The sequence below is a fragment of the Nelumbo lutea genome, chromosome 2 (genome assembly GCF_056320005.1).
Source record: "Nelumbo lutea isolate HS-2025 chromosome 2, American lotus-T2T, whole genome shotgun sequence".
In the NCBI taxonomy this organism is placed as follows: Eukaryota; Viridiplantae; Streptophyta; class Magnoliopsida; order Proteales; family Nelumbonaceae; genus Nelumbo; species Nelumbo lutea.
This window is the reverse complement of record NC_142685.1, coordinates 64,986,495-64,994,162: the sequence shown is the minus strand read 5'-3', so window position 1 is coordinate 64,994,162 and position 7,668 is coordinate 64,986,495. Positions and strand designations below refer to the sequence as shown.

Here is a 7,668-nt window from a genome sequence, read left to right as displayed (position 1 = left end):
AAAAAAAAAAAAGTGTCAGGTTTTACTTTGTTTCAGTCTGTTTGGAGATAGAGGAGTAAAATGAAAAGTAAAATGATGATGTGATCCCAACTTTATGAGAGACATATACAATGGAAGTAGAAGTATAAATTTTGCTTCAGTTTTTGGGATGTACTTAAATGGTGGATGAGCACAAATGATCAACAAAAAAATGCAAATTTTAGGTGCAAGTACAATTTTTTCTTTGGTGAGAGTGGGGATATAAATAGATCATAATTATAGACAAACTCGTGCAAATCTAAATGTAGAATTTCTGAGAAACATTATATGCCATACGATCTATAAGGTGATATGAAAGGTCAATGGTTGTATCACAAGTAAGATAATAAACATAAATAATGAATATTTACTGAGAAAATCTCAATAAAAAAAGATGAAGTTCAGGACCTCATCGAAGCACATAAATTTGAGGGTGTATCTGGACCAGCTTCATACTTTAATCTGTTATAATTACATTGTTAACTGTGATGACAAACACTTAGAATCACCACACAAATTTACAAACAATGTTTTCTTTTTGTGAATGAAACTCATACAAACAGATGGGGGGGGGGGGTGATAAACGAAGGAACAAGTAGAAAGACAAGAAAAATAATAAATAAATCGATATCAAGAACTTTCATCAACTGCAATTGTAGACTGTACGAGTATGAACCTGCCGCAGGTTACAGATAAGCAGGAGGATGATAGCAAGAAAGAGCGCAAAGAGGACTCCAGTGAAATTCGATTCATGTTGTGAAACACAACACATCATCATCATCTTCATTGTCACCAGCACCAGGAATGAACAACCTGAACCAGAGTTCCCTTCTGCTTCTTTTCCTCTGCAAGCAATTCTAGAGGCAGAGAGAAGCTGAGAGGAGATGCAATGACATGGTATTTATAGTACTTTACTCGACATTGACATTAGTAGTCCTTTTCCAATGCACATTGATAATCTTCTCTCTCTCTCTCTTATTGTTTAAGGCTAATCTGGACTCAGGGGCTCATTGGTTGTATACTTCTTTACAATTTGGTTGACTAGAATTTATCCAAGACAGACGCATTTCGGTTTGTCAAATATATAGTTGAGATGGTCAGCCGAATGGGGTAAAAGAGGAGACTTTAAAGCTCAAGCAAGCAGGAAGAATATATTTCTTTTAAGGCTACTGTATTTCTTTTTGAGTGCTGACCAATCTTCACAAAACTGTTGTCCAGTCAACATCAGATTGGAGAGAAATGCTGTTTCAGTCAGTCTGAAGAACTGCCAAGCAAAAGCAAAAAAGAAATGGAGGCTTAGAAATCATATAATCAAGTAATAGCACAATACTACTAACAGGAAGAATATATTTTTAGAAGGCATTGAGTCATTGACTATACATAGCCAATAGGGTAATTCTTACAAACATATTAAAACTCCATATATGGAATTTTATTATTAAACTCCATATGTGAAATTATTGATAACCCACTAAAAGGGTAAGGAATCCACAGAGAACCAATCATCCATGTCCACACCATATTAGGGCGTACTATACAATAAATCTCTAATATAGAGATATAGTGTGGAAGGGGTTGGGGTGGTTTTAAAATAGTTCCAAGTTCCAACACAATATAGCTTGGGCCTTTGGGCATAGAGTCACATCTTTAAGGGAGGTGATATATTTGGCCACAGAATTTAGGAGAGTTTTTGAGTGGACTTAACAATCAGCAAGCAGCAAGGAAGATGTCCTAGCGAGGCAAGTACACAAGAATCATTTATATTGGGGATCATTCTCCCAGGTCCCAATTGCCCAAAGCAAACAAATCAACCTCCTCTCGTTTCACAATCACATCCCTTATTCTTCCAAATTGCTTTTTAATGTTTTTACTCTTCTCCTCATCCCCCTATTAATGGAGCCAACCTGGCAGATGATACAGCCTTTTTTACTGTTTCACTCGCCCCCCAACTAATGCAACAATACATTACAAAAATAAAATAAAAATAAAAATAAACAAATTGAAAATGTAAATGTGAAGTGTGATTCTGGACCTGCTGTATTTGTGAAGATGGTCGGCTAGCTAAGCTAAAAGTTGTGTGGAGTTGAGTTGAATGTGGGAAGAGGGTTTGGCTCGAGTCAGACTGTTGTAACATAACAACCTTCAGAGGTTCAGGCTTCACCCAAATCAAAGAGAGAATTGTGATGTGAGGTGTGAGATAACAAGCCATTCCCTCCTCCCATTTCCCTTGGGGTCTGGTGTTAGTTTTACAGGTGCAGGTGCAGGTGCAACAATCTCTGTTCTAAATATAAAAAGTCAGAACAGTTGTCCCAGCAGCAACCTTTGTTCTTCCTAGATTTATCCAACAAATCTAAAATAAAAGCCTAATCTAGATCACATAGAACACAACCAATCGCACGACAACATTGCCAAATAAAATAAAAAGGAAAAAAAAAAAGAGAAACTGATATGATGTGATGAAACTTATCATTCTGTATTATAGAATGAAACTTAAATTAACACTACAAAAAAAATTGAGGTTTTAACGACGTTAGGTAAACGTCACCAAAACTTCAAACGTTGCCAACATATTTTCTCGACGTTTGCACAAACGTTGCACCTATAAAAATCTCAAAAAGTTTCAACGACGTTTGTAGTGTTTTTTGACGACATTTGCAAACATAAAAAAATGTTACAAAGTCGTTGAGACGCGGTTTTGACGACATTTATAAATGTCACCGAAAGTTGCCATTTTAGTGACGTTTATAAACGTCACTAAAGGCCACTGATAAATGTCACCAAAATTTGCATTGCATTTTTAAGATGAAACTAAGAAACTTTTGATGACATTAATAAACGTCACCGAAAAGTGTCCTAACACCTTTAACGACGTTTATCAAATTGAAAAGTGCTCAAGTGGCAAGACTCTGCAACATCAGAGGAGACCATCTTACAATGCATGCAAAGCCAAAAAATGAGGCTACACAACACAAAAGCACAGACTCTCTTGCAGCCCTTGGTTTTCCTAAATTATCAGCTAGCACATTAGGGTCTAGGCATCCATTTGACTGAGATGTTCAAATTTCTGGGTAGGTTAAGCGCCTGTCTCAACATGGGTCTAACTCAATGGAACATCTTCCGTTCAAGATATTACTATTTTGCAATCCCCTTTCACTGTCACATCAATCCAATCATTTGTGATAATCAACCCGAGACCTTGGGTGGAGCTGCCCAAACACGCTTAAATAGAGTAAAGAAACAGTTCCACACCTGGGTAGCATGGTGACAATTCAAAAGAAGATGGTGTTTTCTCCATTCCCCAAGGAATTGAACACACACATTAGGGGATATGCACCAAGTTTTTTGTTTTCTTTGGAGTCTCTCATAGTGCTTATAACCTGATTCGCGATTTCCCAACAAAAAAAATTCACCTTTGGGGCACAAGACCACATCACAAAGCTTTGATTGGAAAATGGAACATGTCAGTTGAGGGGTAAAGGGTTTTAAAGAAGTGAAAGAGAGTTGTCCACTATGCTTTAGAATCTGTACCCTTTCATCTACGAGGGAAAAGTCAAAGGAAGCATCATTTATATTTTCTAGTAGAGAGGCACATTCATCTGTTTTGTTTTTGGGGAATCTCTCAAACCCTCCTTAAATCCAAATCAGCAATGGGACTAAATCGTGGAAACCACATTAGAAATGGGTTATAGAACTGATTTTAACAGTTAAGAGGTTGTAAATTCTAGGAAATGTTGGGCCAAGAGGTGATCCCCCCACCATAGATCTTCCTAGAACTTTACCCTTGCTCCAGATATTGAATCATACCTCAAATGTTGTGAAAGGAACAACCCTGGATAAATTTCCATGCTGCCAACTTTTTTTGAAAACCTCTCGAAAGGATATCTATCTTGGGTTTTCTCCAAAGGCAATCTTAAATAATTAAGGGGACACAATTTAACCTCACATCCCAACACTGTTTCACAATTTGCTATCTCATTTGGTTCCATTTGGATGCCTACATCTTTAAAGATTTTTCTTCCACCTTTATTTTTGACCTTGCATCGATGACATTCTCCTCTAGGATGTCCAATGAAATAGCTAGTTAATTGCAGTGTGGATGGCTTGATTTGATTTTTCAACTATATAACCTGCTTAATAGAAACTGTAGTAATTCTTTTTTTTTCCCGAGGATAGAGGAGGGGGGAAACATGAAGAGGCAAATAAAGACAACAAGAAACGTAAGGATCCAGAAAATTACACAAACCAACTATTGAGGAACAAGCCCCAGTATAGGTTATACCTCTCTATCAAGCAAACAAATGAAAATAAGAAAAATAGAAAATGTCTTTATATTAGAGTAAACAACAGATAAAGCCCCACTTACTGGTCTAACGATGTGAGAGACATGTGAGACTGTTGTTCCTGGAGAACCACTGAGTTAGAGAACCCGAGCCCCAGGGGCCCTGAAAATTACACAAGAAAACAAATACATCAAATCATTTACCTGAATCCAAAAAAAGTGATTAATGTAAACAAAAAAAAAAAAAAACAAATGTGATTTTTTTTTTTGAAAAGTGGCAAAATTCCATTCATCGAAACAAAAGAAACATAGGACGAAGAGATTTCCTCTGCAGCCAAGGTACAATTAGCTTCAGCTAAACTTATTGAAAAAGAAAAATTACAGCTCAGCAGCATCATTCCAAAGTGAAACCAAAAGGCAAATTTGAATGGTAATTACTAAAGTCCTAATAGCACCAAAAACGGCAGCTGCTAGCTTCAAGCGAAAGGGGTTTCGAGCCCTATTTATTAGGGTTTCGTTGTCTTGTGGCTTAGGGTTTCTATCTTTCTTTTTGGTGCGTTTGCTGCGTAATGAAGGGAGGATGTGCACCTACGAACTAACAATTGGATCCATTTCACTTGCAGAGAAAGAGAGAGGAGGGGGAGGGAATGATAGATCAAAGGTGCAAGCTCAAAGGAGAGTTCTAGGAAAAAAAAATTAAATAAATAAATACCTCAAATTTCTAGAACAAAATGGGAAGATGTGCATCTGTAAACTAACACCACTGCATTCGTCTTCACTTGCAGAGCAAGTGAGGGATCAATAGAGCAATCTCAAAGGAGAGTTTTAGAAACCCCCATCCCCCTGAAAACCAGCACAAAATGGCACAACACCTACACCCTACAAAAAATAGGGGTTAGTAGAGAGAGATTCTTAGTCGGGCCTAGCTGTCAACGATCTTGCCTCTAGCTGGAGTAGAAGGTGCCTGAAACGGGGAAGAAAGCGAGTATCTCCAGAGAGGGACCCAGTGAGAATGCTCCGAAGCTCAATTTAGTATCCTCAAAGGCAAAATGATAAACCAGATGACGCAAAGTTCACATACCTCGTTCTTGGGGGGTAGAGAGCCTTTTATAACCACTTCGCGCACTCACTCCTAAGCTTTTGTCAGGTCAGATATGATTACCTGCGCTTCTGCCAGTTCGGGTGTCCTCACCTCTGCTGGGGCAAAACCGCCACTGCTCTCTTTTTCGGAGCCGTCTCTGTAACTGGAGATGGCGGTGGTAGGTGGCCGTTGGAATGCGGCTGTCAAGCGTCAGGCCCCAAGTCAATCAGGTGCACCGCCTCTAGATATGGACTCCTTCGGTGTCAGGTATGGTGCGATTGTTCAGTTCGGTGTCCCGGAGGCGAAGTGTTGGAGTGGTGTGCAAGGTGAAGTCTTGAGTTCGGATAGAGATGTGGCCCAAACTGCCATGAGGCGGGCCAATTCGGCTTGTTGCCTTTTGTGTTTTGTAAGGCTCAGGATCCAAGGGAGAGCTCGGGTTCCTTGTGGGGAGTTCAGACTGCGGGTTCCTCTTTTCGGAGCTCGCGCCTTGGGCGTACTGTTGTGCCGAGCTACTACCTTTCCATGTGTTGAGTGGTTACGAGGTCGGGCCAAATTTTCCTTCATCAATTGCCCCCCACTCCTCGCGCAAAGGGAGTTGCCTTGGCGCGGGGAGTACGTGTTCGTCAGACTGGTTTGACTGATGGCGCGGAGTACGTGTTCGTCAGGGTTCTTCAAGGTTTCTCGAGCACCAAGAAGTCGGGAAACGCGCCGATCCATCTATAAATGTTGACAGACGTGATAGTGTACCCTTATTTCAAATTTTAAAAAATGCACTGCTGGGAGACGTGACAACAGGGTTTATTTCAAAATTAACAAAAAAAAATGCATCGCTGCTCTCTTTAACGCGGGGAGTCGTGTGCCGACGCTCTTTCAGTTTCGAATGATGTGCGGCCAGTCACGTCTCGGTCTTAGAAGACGTGTGGTCAGTGCGACTGCGGGCCATTGGATTGGCCTTGATCAGAGTCATTGATTCTCGACTACTGTGGGTATAAATAGTGGGGGACCCCCGTCGCTTTTTATTGCTATTCTCCCGCATTTTGCTTCTTGAGCTCGCGTCCAAGTTTTTTAGCTCGCGTCCAAGTTTTCGTAGTTCGTTTGCCTTTTCCGGGTGAGTCTTCTTTCTTCCTGGTATCCTTTTCCTCCTGATGTCTAGCTCGGACAACTCAGACAATTCTTCGAGGGGTTCAGATGCAGGTTCTACGAATCGAGCCGCATCCCTCGACAGCCTTAGTGAACCCGAGGTAGAGCTCAAGGAGAAGCTTGAACCCGTAGGCCGAGTCGCCTCTGGTAGTTTGGCGTCCTCCTCCCGTTGAGGTCGGACGTTATACAAGTTTGGGCCTTCGACCATTATGCCTGAGGGGCTTCAGTCCCTTATTGCCTAGCTAAACTTGCCTAGGGAGTACACCTACTTCATACCCTCGGGCTGTTTCCCTTGGGAACATGGTCCTGATGAGATCATTATATTCCGGGAGCAGCTCGTGGCTGGGTTGCGCCTGCCTTTCCACCCCCTCGTTGTCGAGGTTATGAACCACTTCAGCGTTACTGTCGGCCAGCTTCACCCAAATTCTATTCGTAACTTGGTGGGGACAATCTCCATATTTTGCGAGCAGGTCTTGCCTTTAGACCTAGAGATCTTTTCTTCCATTCTAATGCTTAAAAAGCAAGCGGGTCCCCAGGCGTATTACCTGTCTCTTCGCCCGGGGTTTAAGCTTTTACATAATCTTCCCAACAAGGTCCCGGCATGGAAACAAGACTATTTTGGGGTGCAAAGTGCATTGGGGTGGCCGTTCCAAACCGGGTGGGGGATGGCTGCCCCTGATGCTGGTGTTATGCTTGATAGGGAGACGGTGAAGGGCCTCCAGGAATGAGCACGGCTTGGGCTAAAATGCCACCATTATCTGACAGAGGCCAAGCTCATCGAGGTCGGTCTGAGTTCGGGTTCCTTACTCAGAGGCTTGCCTTTTGTTTTGCTTTGTTCTTTCGTTTTCCTAATGCCGAGCTCCTTTTTGCAGGTGTGATGGACTCAGAGAAGACTCGTGGTGGGAACTTGTTTCACACCATGAAGAGGAGAAAGCGAGTCGCCAAACAAACTCGTGTCAAACTGCGTCGAGATGCGGAGCCTGAAGTACCAGACTACCCATCAGTGGATTCGCCCAGGGAGCCCGAGATGGCCCCTCCAGTGCAAGAAGCGGCAGAGGCCCCTTATTCCGAGGCTACTTACACGGGGGCTCTTGCTTACTTTGAGTCTACTTATACACGAGCTGGGCCTTCAGGCTCGAGAGCCCAAGGC

At 41.9% G+C, this 7,668-nt stretch overlaps 1 long non-coding RNA gene across 1 annotated transcript; it reads right to left on the bottom strand.

Annotated features, from left to right (window-relative positions):
* Window positions 1-444: 444 nt before the first annotated feature.
* Window positions 445-5,167, bottom strand: LOC148871238 (uncharacterized). The gene is made up of 3 exons (XR_016106702.1): window positions 5,010-5,167; window positions 4,382-4,460; window positions 445-1,282 (listed from the first exon to the last, which is right to left on the bottom strand). It is a non-coding gene; the product is annotated as an uncharacterized LOC148871238 (long non-coding RNA).
* Window positions 5,168-7,668: the final 2,501 nt, after the last annotated feature.